General features: G+C 45.1%; 1 non-coding gene across 1 annotated transcript; it reads right to left on the bottom strand.

Annotated features, from left to right (window-relative positions):
* Window positions 1-7,755: 7,755 nt before the first annotated feature.
* Window positions 7,756-7,862, bottom strand: LOC128773128 (U6 spliceosomal RNA). Its single transcript, XR_008417410.1, has one exon. It is a non-coding gene; the product is annotated as a U6 spliceosomal RNA (small nuclear RNA).
* Window positions 7,863-17,595: the final 9,733 nt, after the last annotated feature.

Genomic DNA, 17,595 nt, shown 5'->3' with positions numbered 1-17,595 from the left:
TAGTCTCCGCTTTCCGATATCATTTTCATTCTTCTGGAGTGAGAACTTAAAGAGATTTTGAAGTTCTCCGAGCGCAGAATTTTCCTAGACACTTCCTATCTTCCCAAACTTTATACAGTTGTCACCACTACACCTAATGTGACAGCTGCCTTTTTTCTAACATCGCACCTCAACTTAATTGTCACCGAAACCACAGCTCTCTTTTGCACACTTGTGTGTCATTAGCTTTCATGACACTTATTCAAGTTACAAACGACAATAGCCAGTACAAGTGGTTTTGAGGGGCACAGGAACAAACACAGCTGGCCTTTGGTTGGAGTAGCCCTCGACTGGTGGGGACAGAAGTGCTTAGGGGAGGCCTGGAGAGTCATCCACTGGCTGGATATATTTTGCAGATGACATGGAAAGGTGAGTTAACACATTGGTCCAGGGACAGTCCCTTGAGACACCTTCCAGGGCTCTCCTTGTGACAGGCATGAGTCTCCACAAATGGGGGTGAAGTGGCTCTTTGCTTTTCTAGAGCACCCGTATCACAGACCCCCTTCCCCAGGTAGAAGTGAATATCTTTCAATTTAGAATCCCCCCGCTTTCTGCCAAGGCTAAGTTGAGGGAGAAGGGAGGGCCAAGACATGGGGCAGGGACTCTGGACCCATGCTATCATTGTTCATCCTTCTCTCTTTCACCCAGGTGCACATCACACTTCTCCTTTGCTTGTCAGGCCACACAGCTGCTATGATGTCATTGCCCAGACCTGTCTGGGGATCTCATCAGTATGAGCATCTTTCCTGGACCACACCGGGACACCAGGGCACTTCGGGGTGGCTCGCACAGTTGCCTGAACTCAGCACACAGCCATATATTTTCAATTCTTCAACTTGCCAGGATACCCGGGGTTCTGCTGGCCCACCTCTCCTGGCCAGGCAGGGTAGGAGACCTTCTCAGGGACTGGTGGGCCTTGATGTTTTGCTCTTTACCCATTAGGTTTTCCTTGCCCCGATGCCCTTCAGGGTCTTACATTTTGAAAGTCAAAACTTTCTCCCTACTTCTGCTCTAAATCCTGTCCTTGAGAAATGGCTGCTATTGGGTACAGGAGCCCAGTTTGGGAAGGAGTCATAGGGCACCAGGAAATAGCAAGAGAAAAGAAAAAGTACCACTGGTTAATCTCTCAAAATAATGTCCTGATGCATCACACTTAATTCTCACAAAACTGTAGCTCAGAGAAGTTGAGAGACTTGCCTGAGAACACACAGTTCCTAAATTTGGGAACAGAAGTATCAGAAGTTGTGACCACAGGAGCAGACCTGAGCGGGCAAGGTCCGGCCAGGAAACAGAGGAGCATATTCAAAGGGAAGGGAATGGCTAATGGGATGTAATGAGACTACAAAGGGGTGGATGGGATGCAGAAGTATCAGAATTAGCAAGAGCTAGAAGCCAAGAAGCCCTTAGCGCCCAAGGGACAGAAGGAGGGGAAAGTGTTGGCTGAGCCTGGAGGAGCCTGGAGCTCCGGAAGGGGGCCCCCTAGAGGAGCAGGAGCTGAATGCATCCCAGGAGGGAGCAGGTGAAGAAAAACCCAAACCTCTCTTCCCGCGTTCCCATCTCCTGCTGGTGCCTCCCATTGCGGAACCTGGAGTCACTGGGGCTTGGCAGTGGTGTGCTGGGGACAGCTCCTACCGGCTTGTGAGAGCCAATTGTTAAATTTTCAGGAATTTTGTGAGCCAGTTGTTAAACACAGCCATTGTGAAAAGTAAAATTCTGGGGCGCCTGAGTGGCCCAGTCGGTTGAGCGCCGGACTCCTGATCCCGGCTCAGGTCATGATCTCGGCAGTTTGTGAGTTTGAGCCACGCATGGAGCTGTGCACTGATGGCATGGAGCCTGCTTAGGATTCTGTCTCTCCTTCTCTCTGCCCTCCCTCGCTTGCTCTCTCTCTCTCTCTCTCTCTCTGTCTCTCTCTGTCTCTCTCTGTCTCTCAATAAACAAGCAAACAAACTTTAAAAAAGAAAAAAACAAAATTCTAGTTCGCAGAGCGCCTTCAAGGAGAGCGGGAATTTCCCCAGTCTCCCGATAGGGGGCGCTGCGTGAGGATGGAGAACTCAGAAAGCGGCTCCAGGGCCCCTTCAGGCAAAGGTCCCCTCCTCCCGTCTCCGTGAGACGTGCTGTGGACGGGAAGCAGAGTGCAGAGTTTCATGGAGAGCCTTAGAAACAGGGGGGCTTGCATAGGGCTTGGGGAATGGGAATAGCAGGTCTTTTCTCTACTTGGAAGACATGGAACAGCATGCCCCAGGACACATGGGCCTCCTAAGCTTGGGGGGACAATTGGGGAAGGGACATTAATGAATTTCCCTCAAATGGTTCGTCCCACCCCCACTCCATTGCTTGAGGGGAGGCAAAAAGCCAAAACAGAAATGTTTTCATGGCACGTTTTATTTTTTTAAGTTTTTTTTTTTTAAGTTTATTTATTTTATTTTGAGAGAGAGAAAGTGACCTTGCAAGAGTAGGGGAGGGGCAGAGAGACAGACGGAGAGGGAGAATCCCAAGCAGGCTCTACGCTGGCAAGGATTGAACCCATGAATGTGAGATCGTGACCTGAGCCGAAACCAAGAGTGGGACCCTTAACCAACTGAGCCACCGAGGTGCCCTTTCCTGGCAAGTTTTAAAGGCTTGAAGAAGACACCTGACTAGGTAAAAACCAGGGAGGAAATCCTGAGATGGAAGAGGAGGACGCTGAGGAAAGTTGGGGTTCCCAGGGGACAAGAAAAGATCCCTTAAGGCGAGGATGGGGAGGAGAGATGGAGGGGAGTCAGGAAAGCACAGTAATTTCTAGAGAGCTTCTACAGAGGGGAGCCTTGTACCCCTTCTGGGCAGCATCCCAGGGAGACAGCAAAACCCCAGCTATATTGTGAGCTCCAAGAGCAGGGGCCTTGTGCCCAACTCCCCAGGTGCTCCCTTGTTGGGGATGGCAGGTCTGAGGGGACAGGCTGCAGCCATGACCCGGAAAGCCTTTCACAGGAGCCCACCCCCCACGTGAGTGAGGCCAGGAGCCAGAGCACCACCCGGAAGTAGCAGAGGACCTGAGGGAGCCATTGAGACAGAGAAGGGATGACTCCAGCAGAGCCCCCACCAGCTTGAAGACGCCTTTTGTAAACATTAGAAGAAGGCAGATGAGGGGCGCCTGGGCGGCTAAGTTGGTTAAGCATCTGACCTCAGCTCAGTTCGTGATCTCATGGTTCATGAGTTCGAGCCCCACGTTGGGCTCTGTGCTGACAGCTCAGATCCTGGATCCTGCTTTGGATTCTGTGTTTCCCTCTCTCTCTACCCCTTCGCCACTCACACTCTGTGTCTCTGTCTCTCAAAAATGAATAAATGTTTTTAAATTTTTTTAATAAAAAAGAAAAAAGATGAAAAAGCCAGAGGTACATGGCCTGGCCAGTTGGTAGTTCCTCGGTGCAAAGAAAAAGGTATCCCTTTCTCAGGATGGAAGTGGTCCTGCACCTACACCCACAGCCCAGCAAGCACACCACAGGCTGGATTTCAATCCTACTTATCCCATCATCCAGGTATGTTTATGCAGTGGACAACCTGCTCAACTGTCCATGGTGGTCCACTGTCCCAGCCTCTGCCTACGTGGATGAAGACCAAAGGCTCTATGGGATGGAGTGGAAAGCTGGTGGCTGCCAGCACAGACAGGTGACACAAGGTCAGACAGCCCCCACCTCAGTGCCTTGGCATTCTATAAGTCCTCGACAATTCTAGTGTGGCCCCAAGGAAGGATAGAACCTTGAACTGATAGAGATTGAGTTTTCATCACCCTGATGGAAATTGGAGCCCTAAATAGAAATCAGGTTGTGATCTTTAAAAAAAAGCAAATCTGTTGTTATTTCCTACACACCCAAGTCTGGTCTGGGAGGCATACCAGCCCCCTGCAGGTTTGGCTAGGTAGCAAATGAACCACATGGGGCAAGGGAAATGCAATGGATCTGAGCTGGGCACAGTGGTATAGACTAGACGGAGCTGCTTCGCATCCTGGCCCTTACTATCAGCACGACCTTGGGCACAACCACCTCTCTAAGCCCATTTGCTTATCCATGTAACAATGCAGACAAAATAACACATGGAGAGCCTCCGGGTTGGACAAGCACAGCCCTTACCATATACCAGGTATGGTTCTGAGGGCTTTATGCAGATTAACTCACATCATCAGCACAGCAACCTATGAAGTAGGTACGAGCAACTCTATTCTAATGATGAAGACACTGAGCCACAGAGCATTCAACTTCCCCAAAGCCACGCAAGTAAAAAGTAGCAGGATTAGAGCCCTCCCTACTCCTCCTACCCAACCCCCTAGACTGCCTCTTATACTGTGTGAAGCTTGTCTCACTCTGCCTGGTGCACACCCAGAAAATATGGGTCATCCTCCTGGGTCATCCTCATTGGTCATCCCCATTCCAGGAATCACACAGAAGTGTCTGTGTCAGGAAGGCCAGGGAGACATGCCCAGGACCCAGAGGGTCAAGGCAGATGACAGCTCAGCAGAGTCCACAGCTGAATGGGGCTAAGGGGGAGGTGAGCAGGCATGGACTATCCTTGAACCTTCCAGACTCCGTCTCTTCATTTGGAAGGAGGATAACTCCTCTCTCACAGGACTGCTACAAGGACTAAATAAGAGCATATAAAGTCATTCAGGACACAGCGTCTTTATGCCCTGCTTCACTTAAAAAAAACTATTTTACAGGGAGCCTGGGTGGCTCAGTTGGTTGAGTGTCTGACTTCAGCTCAGGTCATGATCTCGGGGTCTGTGAGTTCAAGCCCTGCATCAGGCTCTGTGCTGACAGCTCAGAGCCTGGAGCCTGCTTGGATTCTGTGTCTCCTTCTCTCTCTGCCCCTCCCTGCTCATGCTCTGTCTCTCTCTCTGTCAAAAATAAATAAACATTTTAAAAAATTAAAAAAATAAAGCTATTTGAATCCAGCCGCTCCTCTTGGAGCCCAGTGTTCCCCACTCTGTCGCGGCTCTCTGGCTATTTCAAGAAGGCTGATTATTTGTTTCTCACTGTTTCATAGGAGCACAGCAGGTGTTTATTGGGGGTATAGGCTGCCTTTTTAAAAGATGCAAAAATAGCATTTGGCATATGAAAAAAATGTGCAGTAACTTAACCTGCATCACCTCCCTCTCTTAATTTGGAAAGTCATGTCATTTACACTACAAATGAACTTGGGAAGGGCCCCACATGGCAGTAAGACCTCCCCTGGTTAATCTTCCCAAGAGAAACAAGACTCACATTTCATCCTAAGAACTAAAAAAAGAAGTATCTCCCATCAAAGAGGAACAGGACGTTTGCTATTACTGCCCTTAAAAACACATTTTCCACGGAGTTCGTTAGATTATTCAGATTATTCAGAAGCTAGTTATGGAGCCCCTTTTCTGTGTTGGAGGCTGGGCCCAGGGGACACTTTGCAGAGGGAGACACAGCCCGTTTCCTCATGGACTCGGGGTCTGGGGAGTGCAGAGGCTTTGGGAAGGCTGCTGTCTTTCCTCAATTCCCCTGCGTATGCCTCCTGTCCTTGTTGGCAACCACCAATCACTCAGCAAGACTTCTCTTTGTCTCCAATCCAGTCTTGTGGCTTTAAATACCAACAACATGTCAATGACCCTCAAATGTATGACTCCATCCCAGATTGTTCTCCTGAGCCTGTTGTGTCTTGATTCAGGCCTCTGTTTATGACATGACCACCGTATGTCCCTACTCTAACAGGAGAGCCATGAGGGTGCTTTGGGTCCCTGAATATCAATGGTAGTTTGGAGTTGGGTACTCAACCACTTTGGAAAGAAGTGGTGTTCCCCTTTCTCCAGTACGAACGGCTGTCATCCCTTGGGGGGAGACCCAATGGAACACAACTGTATTTGGTTGCCATGGAGTTTGCTAGGTACATTCTTCACTGGATGGGTTCTGGGTCTGAGAACTGACTCAGGCCTGGAAATTAGGCTATGACTTATCATAAGAAGATTGGGTGATGACTTAGTGTAGGGGTGGTTTTGATTAAGTATTTATTAGTGATGTTTTTGTCAGCAGCCCCATTTATCTTTCCCCTAGGAACACTGTGTTCTATGAATCATCTCTGTAGATCCCTTAGGTCATCTCCCCTACCCCAGCTTGCCATTCCAACGTTGCGGCTCACTATATAATTGTACTCAACATGCTTCTGAAACTTACAAGGCTGCCACCTGCCCTCCGCTCGGCCTGTATCCACAGTATGTCAGTGGTGCCTGGATTAGCACTAGCAGCATCACCTAGGAACTTTCTAGAAATGTACATTCTCTAGCCCCAAACCCAGACATCCTGACTCAAATTCTCTGTATTCTGACAAGCCCTCCGGTTGATTTTAATGCATGGTAAAGGTTGAACATTACTGCTCATCCCCACCAGAGAAGCCAGTTCTAAATCCTCTCCTAATGTTTGTCCATCTTTCTACAGAAGACAGCCAACGATGCCTTGTCCCTCACCCATGTGTGCTTTGTCACTTTGGTAGATGGAATGTGTGGGGATATAAATTCAAGAATTCTTTTACTTACATAAATCGGTTAGAAAAAAGCTTAGGAATGAAAGCCACCACCACGGGGCAAAAACGCCCAAGGTTAGTTAGCAAGATATTGTAACGGGATCATGAGAAACTTGTTATATCACCTGCAGGAAATTACTTTTCATCTGGCACCAATGTACCATGATCACAAACACCACTTGCCCCCCAGAGCCTTTGCTTCTTACACAAGTTAATGATTACTATCTGATTGTCTTCTTCACATTCACCACATGTATAAGATCTTGCTTTCTTCATGTTCACCACGTGTGTAAGATCTTGAGTGCTTAATAAATACAGAGACGAAACCCGTGCTCGGGACTCTTGTCTCCTCCCAGACATTAGCCTCTCTCATATTCAATTCTGCATCCACTTTCTTGCTGAACAAGAGAGAACTCCAGATTCATAGTCTGGGACAGGAATGTCCACATGGCCTCCAAGTAACGTGGCCAGTCTGGTGGGTTTCTAGTGTCAGCCTACTTTTGCTATTTTGTTCCCTTCCCCCAAGCTGCCCCCATCCTCCTGACATCTCTACTTTATTTAATGTGGGCCAGCCCAGCAGCATACTGGCACAGTCACCCAGAGCTCTTGCCACAGGAGAGTGCCCCTACACCAATAGACTTCCCCTGACCCAGCTTTCCAGCTGCTCCTGACCCAGCACCCGGCTTGCCCCTGCTGGCAGCCAGGACCTGTAACACGTTTGGGGTAAAACTCCTCACCTTCCTACACAGACCCATCAGGTTTGCTCAGATTTCTCCCTAGTATAGACCTGGGGGCCAAGAAGAAGGTGGCGGTCAACCCTAAAGAGCAAGCATTGTTCTGGCAGGCACCTGCCTCATATGTGCCTTCTGCATCGTCTTCTTACAGGAGGCAAGAGGGGGCTCTATATTCCAGCAGTGGGAATGGGTCACTTCTGCAGGTGTGGGGTAAGGTGGAGGCCCAAGCTTCTTACCTGCAGTACCCAGGTCCCCCCATCCCAAAGCTCTGAGTCCCACTCCTTCCCCATCAGGGCCCTTACTTCAACATAGGAGACGTGCCTGGAATGAGAACCCAGGGTTCCCAGAAGTAGTGCCTCCTTTAAGCTCATGTACTCTGCCTCATCTTCCTTTCTATCTGCCTTCTGCCTGCAGGAGAACAACGAACTAGGTGCTCTAACCCTCACACTTTATTTATTTATTTATTTATTTAAATATGGAACGCTTCACGAATTTGCATGTCATCCTTGTGCAGGGGCCATACTAATCTTCTCTGTATCCTTCCAATTTTAGTATATGTGCTGCCGAAGAGAGCACACACTTTACTTTAAATCATTGAGCAGTAGTGATTGCTCAGTGGCCATCACTGAAATGGAAATACTCAGATGGACTTTTTCTCTCTTATTCACTCAGTGGCACTTAGCAAATCACTGGTTTCCAGTCTTTCTAGTTACCATTTTCTCCAGACCTCTCCCAAAAGCCTCCCTTCTGCCTGTACCCTGTCCCAGTTCATTAAGGACTTAGGAATCATACCCTGACAGCATGCCAGGAACTATCAGTACTTCTACCTACTAGCAGAGAACAATCCAAAAATGATGTTAAGAAAACAATTCCAGGGGTGACAGGGCGGCTCAGTTGGTTAAGTGTTTGACTCTTGGTTTCAGCACAAATTATGATCTCAGGGTTTATAAGATTGAGCACTGCATCAAGCCCTGTGCTGACATTGTGGCACCTGCTTGGGATTCTCTCTCTCCCTCTCTCTCTGCCCCTGCTCTGCTCACATACTCTAAATAAATAAATAAATGAATAAATAACACTTCCATTTCCAACGACACACACAAATAAACTTAGGGATAAAGTTAACTAAAAAATGTAAAGCTTGAACCCTGGAAATTGCAAAACGTTATTGAAGTAAGTTAAAGAAGACTTAAGTAAATGGAAAGACATCCCATGTTCATGGATTGGAAGATTTCATATTGTTAAAATGCCAAAACACACACACACACACACACACACACACACACACACACACACACAACCCATGTGTACATACATACCTATATTATTTTTCTATCATCTAGCTAGCTAGCTATCCAGAAACATGAGTGCATACTGATGCTTCCAATTCCAACCCACATGGCTCATTATAGCCTTCCTGCCCTCTTTGCTTATTTGTAACTTCCTCCTCTGACAGTGAGAAGCCTAGCTCTCTCTCATTATCTACAATATATTAACCTATTTGTTCAACCCTAGTGTACATGTAGTTTCTATGCAGTCTCTTTAAAACCTAAGTCAGATTACTCCTCTGCTCAAAATCCTCCCATACCTCCTCATTCACTCAGACTAAATCCAAATTTCTTGACCTTCTATGGCCCAAGGCCTTACAAGACATAGATCGCTAATACATATTGATCTGCTCTCCCTTGTGCTTTTGCTCTAGATATTTCGGCTTCCTTACTGCATCCCAGAAGCTGAGGTACTAGAAGGGGGTTTGACTGAAAAGAGGGAAATAAGAGAACTTCTCAGGGGTAGCAGAACTATTTCCTGCTTTGACTTTGGTGGTGGTAACACCACTGCATACGTTTGTCAAAATTCCTTGAACTACATACTTAAAATGAAAACCTCTTATTGTATATCAAGTACACCTCAATAAAGTTGACTTTTTTAAAAAAAATTTAGTGTTTATTTTTTGAGAGAGAGAGAGAGAGAGAGAGAGAGAGTGAAGGAAGGGGCAGAGAGAGTGGGAGACACAGAATTGGAAGCAGGCTCCAGGCTCCGAGCTGTCAGCACAGAGCCTGACACAGGACTCGAACTCATGAACTGTGAAATCATGATCTGGGCCAAAGTCAGAAGCTTAACTGGCTGAGCCACCCAGGTGCTCCAATAAAGTTGATTTTTTAAAAAGGACATTTATATGGAGCATTATCATTCATTTGAAATGTCAGTTATATGTTTCTAAAATATTTTTAAATAAACATAGAACAGGTAAGATTTTCCATGTTTGCATCCACTTCTGCCTTTTCACCATGATATGTTTTCTGTAGTGAACTCTGTTGGGTTTTAGCAGAGAATCCAACATGATTGGTTGGAGCTGGCCTTCTCTCTCTTCTCACAGTGAGCAAGGAATGTTTATTCCTTTTCCCTATGATATTTAAACTTTTTTCAATGTTGGTTTGGGTCTACAAATTTAATATTATGACTCATTAATGAGGTCTTAACAATAACTTCAAACTCTTCATCTAAATGATGCCATCTACAATTTTAATCAACATTGACCTGGCAGCTGTCAACATCTGTGGGTTTTCTAAATGCGATGGCTAATGGGTCAGGTATGAAACATTCTGTAACTGACCTCTTCTACTCATCCCTTTGCCCCCACTTTTCTGAAGGTTCCTAGCCTGTCCCAGGAAAATGCAGCCCCAAACCTTAGCCCATACTTCTAAACTCTTAGCATCTGCTCAGGAGTAAATCTCAAAGACCAACTCACGGGCAGGTAAATCAGTGGGCAAAGGTGATTCTCCAAAACGAACAGACATTGACTCACCAACTGGACTTAAAATTTTCTCCGCTGATTTTAGGGACTGTTTGATGACACAGACAGCCATGGTCAGGCAGCTGCTTTAATTTCTTGATCGGAGTATGAGCTCCACCAGTAAAAACAGCAATGGCAGCTAAAAACAGCAATGGCAGCTAAGGCAAGTGGCACTCTCGGAAAAGCCACCAGAGTCCTCCTTCCAGACAGCTCCAAATTCTAGTCATCGGTAGCCAAGAAAGTGATTCAGAGCTTGGGCCTGTGACTAATAGCCTCATAAAGGTAGGTTTGGAGACATCAGAGTCAAATCATGGACTCTCCGTCCAGCCCCATCCCATTTGTCCCTGTTGGTCTAAATCCATCCATACTTCCAGGCCTAACTCAATGTCACCATTTCCACAAATCCTTCACCAATGGTGCCTGTGACTACAGGTCTTCCTTTGAAATCTAGGGTCTTCAGTTGTAACCCCGGGGAAATGTTCTCCATTCTCCTGGGTAATCTTATTCAGTGTATTCTGTTCCTTACCACTCCTCTGACCTCATGGGCAGGGATTGTGATTATATTCTTCACCCTAACTCTCCACACCTTGTTTCTGATAATCTCTGAATAATTAAGATGAGTAGTTGCTAAATTGAAATGTCCTAAAATATGGGAAGTTCAGGTTCAAGTCCTGGTTTGGGTATTCAACAATGGTATGGTCTTGGCCAACTCACTCCATGTCTCTGGGTTGCAGCTTCCTTGGCTGTAACTGACAGAACTAGACTATGTTATCTCAAAGGTTCTGTGGTATCCAGCCCCCACAATGGCTCCCAGTGATCCTACTTTCTGTTATTCAGTCCTTCATTGTTCTAAGGAGAGTGGGCATCACACTTGAGTTTGGGTTATAAAAGGTACTGGCTTTATTCTTTGTCACTCTTTCTCTCCTTTGGATCACCTACTCTGGGAAGGGTCAAATGCCATGTCATGAGGCCTAGGAAACAGCGTTCAAGAAATGAAGGGCTGCCAACAGAATAAGAGTGAGCTTGGAAATGGATTCGCCAGTCCCAGTCAATCCTTAAGATGACAGTAGTCTGTTCCACAGCTTGACTGCAGCCCCATGAAAGAACCCAACCCAGAACAACCCCACTAAGCCACTCTCCTGGACTCCTGAGCCTCAAAAACTGGGAGATAAGAAATATTTGTTGATTTGAGATCATCTGTTACACAGCAAGAGACAACAAATATGAACTGTTTCAGGCTCTAAAACCCCATAAGCCTAAAGTTGGTGTTTTGAAGTATAGCTACTACATTCAGGAAAAAGCCTGATTTATAATAATTGTCAATCTTTCCCCTCCCACCCCAGCCAGAATCCATAAAGAGAGAATACAAAACATGTCAAAATATATTTTCAAGGCACAATATTTATTTTATCTATGTCTGTAAGAGTTCCCAAAGCTATGTTGATTTTGCTTCACCGACTCCTTTATTTCACAGATGAGGGTGAAAATACAGATAAATTAGGTGATGGCAATAATGCAAATGTTCTTCATTTTTGCAATATTTGCATTTCTTCTGTGGTGAATAAAAACAAGGTACAGGCTTTGCCTTGTTTCTCTCCAGGTTAATCTTGAGAAATCTGTCTTGAGCAGTGATATTGCTTATGCACGTCTAGCTGGGTGGCCATGAGCCCGGGAAAATTCCAGGGCAGCCCAGGAAAAAGCACAGTGTATGAAGTCACCTCCAGAAAAATAGCTGAAGGCTGGAGAGGGACAGCTTGGCGAAGGGGTTACCATGTCAGTCTGGATTAAGAAAAGACTTTTGAGGGGCGCCTGGCTGGCTCAGTCTGTTGGGCGTCGGACTTCGGCTCAGGTCATGATCTCACAGCTTGTGGGTTTGAGCCCCACATCAAGCTCTGTGCTGACAGCTCAGAGCCTGGAGCCTGCTTTGGATTCTGTGTGTGTCTCTCTCTCTGCCCCTCCCCCGCTCACTCTCTCTCTCTCAAAAAAAATAAACATTAAAAAATTAAAAAAAAAAAGAGAAAAGAAAAGACTTTTTAGGGGCGCCTGGCTGGGTCAGTCAGTAGAGCGTACAACTCTTGATCTTGGGGTTATAAGTTTGAGAGATCTACATTGGGTATAGAGATTACTTAAAAAATAAAATAAAAACCTTAAAAAAATAGAAAAGAAAAACGTTTTGACATTACAAAAAGTGATAAGTAAGACTGAAAAAAAAACCCAAATATCATATGATTTCACGTATGTGTGAAATCTAAAAGACAAACAAACAAATAGAAACAGACTCATGAATACAAAGAACAAACTGGTAGTTGCCAGAGGAGAGGGGGGTGGAAGGATGAGCAAAATGGGTAAAGGAGATTAAGAGGTACAAACTTCCAGTTATGAAATAAATAATTCAGGGCACCTGGGTGACTCAGTCAATTGAGATTCTGTCTCTTGATCTCAGATCAGGTCTTGATCTCAGGGTCGTGAGTTCAAGTTCCACGTTGGCTCTGTGCTGGGCATGAAACCTACTTAAAAAATAATATAAGATAAAATATGTAAGTCATAGAGATGGAAAGTACAGCATGAGGAATACAGTCTATAATAGTGTAATAATGTTGTGTGGTGACAGATGGTAACTGCACTTACCTTGGTGAGCATTGTGTTACACAATAAAATTGTCAAATCACTGGGGCGCCTGGATGGCTCAGTCAGTTGAGTGTCCGACTTCCAATCAGGTCATGATGTCACAGTTTGCGAGCTCAAGCCCCGCATCAGGCTCTGTGCTGACAGCTCAGAGCCTGGAGCCTGCTTTGGATTCTGTGTCTCCCTCTCTCCCTGCCCTTCCCCCACTCATGCTCTATCTCTCTCTGTCTCAAAAATAAATACACATTTTAAAAAATTAAAAAAAAAAAGAATTGCCAAATCACTGTGTCATATACCCAGAACTAATACATCGTATTGTAGAGCAACTATACTTCAATTTTTAAAAATCAATGAGAAAAAAATACAATAAATGGCAAGAAGTGATTTTCTGTTTAAAATGAGCCCACAGTCCCATGAGAAACAGCGGGGCGGGGTGGGCAGGAAATTAACAGCATGGTCAGTAAAGGAGGTGCGTGTCTCCACTGGCTGTGGGCATGAGCAGGAGTAGTTCCCCAAGTGAAAGCAAACAGCTGATGGCTTTAGGAATCTGGGTGGGAAAGAAGTGAAGTAATGTTTAGAGGAGTGGGAAAAGGGGCTAGGAGACAAAGGAGAACGTCTGAAACTAGTAAATCACATCAGGAGGTCTATTTGACTCATTCACATATGCCTGGATTGGACGCCTCCTGAAGGACAGTCAGCAGTCTATTGAAAGGACGGAAGTGAATGTGAAAAGGAAATTAGGAAATGAGGCATGGAGGGGTGGGGGATGAGTCTGGGGGATTAAAAGTGTATTCCTCTGAAAGCATCTGCTTCATCAAACAGGGTGCTATTGCAATATTTTCTTATATAAGTAATACTGATAATTAGAGAAGCCTCATCAGGTTTTGATATTTCTAGTGAATAAAGGAGGAGGCTGGGCAAAAAAATAAAAGTTGCGAGGGCAGAGGGCTGAGGGAGGAGCTGACGGGATGCCCAGCCTGTTGGTCAAGACTTACAGGAGACTCAAGACCAGAGGGTGATTTGGTTTGGCTGCAAACCTATGGATTCCAGCAAATCTGGCTACTTTACCAAGAGGGCTGAGGCAGAGCCCTTGCTCTTCCTAAGAGATCCCTTTCCAAATCAGTCCACACACAGCTGAACACACTCTTGCTCCTCTTTACGGGTGTTTCCTTTGTTAATGGAATAAAGATACGTTTGAGGAATGAATAGCAGAAAAATCCAGTCAAAATTGAAATACAGTAAAACCTTGGATTGCGAGCAACTTGTTCTGCAAGTGTTCCACAAGACGAGCAAACATTTCTAATAAATTTTGACTTCATAAACGAGCTATGTCTTGCAATAAGAGTAGTATGGGATGCCGAACATCACATGATCGCAAGTGAGCCGATGGCTCTTGAAATTCGCCTTGATATACAAGTGCTTTGGATGACAAGCATGTTTCTGGAATGAATTATGCTAGCAAACCAAGCTTTTACTGTACTAGGGGATGGAGTTTTGGAATATATGCAAAGGTGGGCACCTTAAAGAGCAGTTTCTCCACCTTATATTTGTACAGCACATGAGGATTATTTTTTCTGAAGCTGAGTCTCGGGATGGTTGTGATAATAATTGTGAAGGTATCTTAACTATTCTTTTACTGGGGACGGAAACACATATCTCACTTATTCTACCAACGTAACTGTCGAGAAGAAAGGAAGCAAGTGTCACTGACATTTTGCAGCAACAAAACCAAGCCCCAGAGTTTTTTTAACACCTTGTTCAGTGTGACAGGATGGGTCAGAGTGACTCATGGGGTAACAAGTTCCAAGAGATGTCTTGGGTCCTAGGTATGCTTTTTCACTGGGACCATGTTTGGGGTCCCCACAGAGATCTCAGTGATAAGCAGCAGATCCAAAACAGTTAGGTCTTCACCCGCCTGCTGAGTTAGTGAAAGGACCTGGTGCAAAGATAACCTAAGGTAACACATAAACCCCAAGACAAGTTTTGTTGAACTTTGTAAAGCAAGACACCATGTTAGGATGCCTGAGAAGACGTGATTATAGAGTCAGGTGGAGATTAGGTCATTATCTGGGGTTAGATTGCATATGAGGCATGACAGACACAGGGCTGATCCTGGGGGTGAGAGAGGATAACGGTGGAAGTAACAGCTGAACCCCTTCCCCATTCCATCAGCAAAGTTTTCCCTCATGCTCAGGGAAGGGATGACTCAGCAGAAAGAAAGAAAAAGGAAAGATTCAAGCACTGACCTTGGCTTTTCGGTTGGTTGTGGGAGTTACAGAAGGAGCCGTGGCATATGCAACAGATCCAGGAAAACTCTACGTGAGGAAAAATGTATGTTTTGCTCTCTACCCTTGGTCCCTAGACTAGAAAAGATTCCCCACACTTGAAGAGTTGCTGGGGACACCAGGAGTAGAGTGGTGGTTTCCAAGGAAGGGCTTCTGTGCCCTGATCCTTTGGGCCCTGCCCCAGGCAGAGGAACCCCAGGAAGGTTGGGGCATCCCAAAGGACAGGGGATTGGTTGGGGAAAGTGACAAGATTCCAGAGGAAATTTCTGACTGTCACAGTGAATCTAAACAGAAAGGCTTTGGACGAGAGGAGCTAATATTTTTAAGCTGTGGGTCTGTCCATCCAAGATATTTAGCTATTAGACACAAAGCAGTCCAAAATGGCTTCTGATTCCTGAGGTAGACACTGCCAGCATGACAGGATGTACTGGGTGTCATCTTCTTGGTGCCCCGATGGGAGTGGGGTGGAAGGGAGTAAGTCCACAAGTGGTCAGGGATCATTATGGACAGAACTGGGGAAGATGAACAGGTAGGGAGAGATGTAGGGTGCCTTCAAGGAACTGGGAGCCATTTGGGGATTTAAAATATTGTGGGGTAATAAAAACTATGTACACCCCCACTAGAGATGTGTGAGACTTGGTTGTGTTATGAAATATCAATTTAATTGATATTATGAAATATCAATTTGCAAGCAATTATCTCCTCTTCCAAAAGGCACTGAGTTTAGAAAGACTCATATAGGACAATGTGATAAAAATCTGTGCATGTGTCAGGTTTCCAGCCCACTGCTTAAAAAATATTCTAATAAATGAAAATACATAATGTGTAACTAACACCCTCGTTATCAGAGAACCAAGTGGAGATGTGGACAGAGAAAAGTCCACGTGTAAAGCCATTAGCTTTTCTGATATGTTCCACCAATGTCATTGTTCAGGCCCTGTTGAAATAATACTGGCATGTGGCTTTTCTTTCTGATTTACTTAGCAATTTATAATGGGAACAAATATCTTTGTATGTCACATGAAAGAATTGGGGGCAATTGATGAATGCTTTTCTTATCATTTCACTCCATTGTCCATCATAGCTAATAATTTATTTACTTACAGTAAAGGAAGTCCATCCAAGAATGAGTGACTTCTACTGTCATTCATACTATCAACTCCTAGTACTTCTGGTCAAGGATGGAAAAGCCACCGCCAACAACTTTGAGGGTATGGTGAAGATCCAAGGGAGTGCTATATATAGCTGGTGAATCAAGGAAACATAGGATACCCAGGAACTAAAACCAAAAGGCATGGTAGCCTAGCAGGAAAACTCAAGCCTATAAATACCCAAGACAAATACCCCTGGGGCTGGCCTCTGTCTGGAGGAACTCCAGCTCTCCTGTCTTTATAAAGTGGCTTTAGTAGCTTGTGGGTAGCAAAAGAAATATATTGCTCTGTTTGGTCCCAAAGGTGTTTTGAGTTTTTGAAGTATGTTTTTTTTAATTTTTTAATTTTTAATATGAAATTTATTGTCAAATTGGTTTCCATATGACACCCAGTGCTCATCCCAAAAGGTGCCCTCCTCAGTATCCATCACCCACCCTCCCCTCCCTCCCACCCCCCATCAACCCTCAGTTTATTCTCCCTCCCTCTCTAACCTTTTTTTTTTTCTTCCCCTCCCCCATGGTCTTCTGTTAAGTTTCTCAGGATCTACATAATATGGTATCTGTCTTTCTCTGTATGACTTATTTCACTTAGCATCACACTCTCCAGTTCCATTCACTTTGCTACAAAAGGCCAGATTTCATTCTTTCTCATTGCCACGTAGTATTCCATTGTGTATATAAACCACAATTTCTTCATCCATTCATCAGTTGATGGACATTTAGGCTCTTTCCATACTTTGGCTATTGTTGAGAGTGCTGCTATAAACATTGGGGTACAAGTGCCCCTATGCATCAGCACTCCTGGATCCCTTGGGTCAATTCCTAGCAGTGCTATTGGTGGTCATAGGGTAGTTCTATTTTTAATTTTTTTGAGGAACCTCCACACTGTTTTCCAGAGCGGCTGCACCAGTTTGCATTCCCACCAACAGTGCAAGAGGGTTCCCGTTTCTCCACATCCTCGCCAGCATCTATAGTCTCCTGATTTGTTCATTTTAGCCACTCTGACTGGCGTGAGGTGATATCTCAGTGTGGTTTTGATTTGTATTTCCGTGATGTGGAGTGACGTTGAGTATCTTTTCCTGTGCCTGTTGGCCATCTGGATGTCTTCTTTAGAGAAGTGTCTATTCATGTTTTCTGCCCATTTCTTCACTGGGTTATTTGTTTTTTGGGTGTGGAGTTTGGTGAGCTCTTTATAGATTTTGGATACTAGCCCTTTGTCCAATATGTCATTTGCAAATATCTTTTCCCATTCTGTTGGTTGCCTTTTAGTTTTGTTGGTTGTTTCCTTTGCTGTGCAGAAGCTTTTTATCTTCATAAGGTCCCAGTAATTCATTTTTGCTTTTAATTCCCTTGCCTTTGGGGATGTGTCGAGTAAGAGATTGCTACGGCTGAGGTCAGAGAGGTCTTTTCCTGCTTTCTCTTCTAGGGTTTTGATGGTTTCCTGTCTCGCATTCAGAT

Source organism: Panthera pardus, unplaced genomic scaffold (assembly GCF_024362965.1).
Source record: "Panthera pardus isolate Hobbes unplaced genomic scaffold, ASM2436296v1 HiC_scaffold_24, whole genome shotgun sequence".
NCBI classification, from domain to species: domain Eukaryota; kingdom Metazoa; phylum Chordata; class Mammalia; order Carnivora; family Felidae; genus Panthera; species Panthera pardus.
This window is presented reverse-complemented; position numbering and strand designations above follow the sequence as displayed.